Raw genomic sequence first — 621 nt, forward strand, 5'->3', positions numbered from 1 at the left:
CGCAAGAATATACCCAAACAAGAATTGGTTTGCACGGTTGTGGCTGAATTGGAATTTATTCCTGTGGTCAGCGAGTACCCTGATGTATTTCCAGAAGAACTGCCAGGCATGCCACCAGATCGGGAATTGGAGTTTGCAATAGATCTTGTGCCCAGAACTGCACCGTTATACAAGATTACCGGATGCCCTCATCAGAATTAGTGGAGCTAAAGAAATAGCTTGATGAATTGCTCCAGAAAGGTTATATTCGTCCCAGCTCTTCACCATGGGGATCACCTGCTATTTTCATGGACAAAAAGGATGGTAGTCTCTGCATGTGCATAGATTACCGCCAGCTGAACGAGGTCACCATCAAAAATAAATATCCACTGCCAAGGATTGATGATCTGTTTGATCACCTCAGTGGGGCTAAGGTATTCTCTAAAATTGATTTACGGACCAGATATCATCAGCTCAAGATTAAAAAGGAGGATATTCCTAAGACCGCATTCACTACTCGGTACGGTCTTTATGAATATACCGTGATGTCCTTTGGTCTCACCAATGCCCCTACTTTCTTCATGCATATGATGAACAAAGTATTCATGGACTTCCTCGACAAATTCATGGTAGTCTTCATCG

The sequence above is a fragment of the Triticum urartu genome, chromosome 3A (assembly GCF_056163025.1).
Source record: "Triticum urartu cultivar PI428250 chromosome 3A, HENAU_Tu73, whole genome shotgun sequence".
NCBI classification, from domain to species: Eukaryota; Viridiplantae; Streptophyta; class Magnoliopsida; order Poales; family Poaceae; genus Triticum; species Triticum urartu.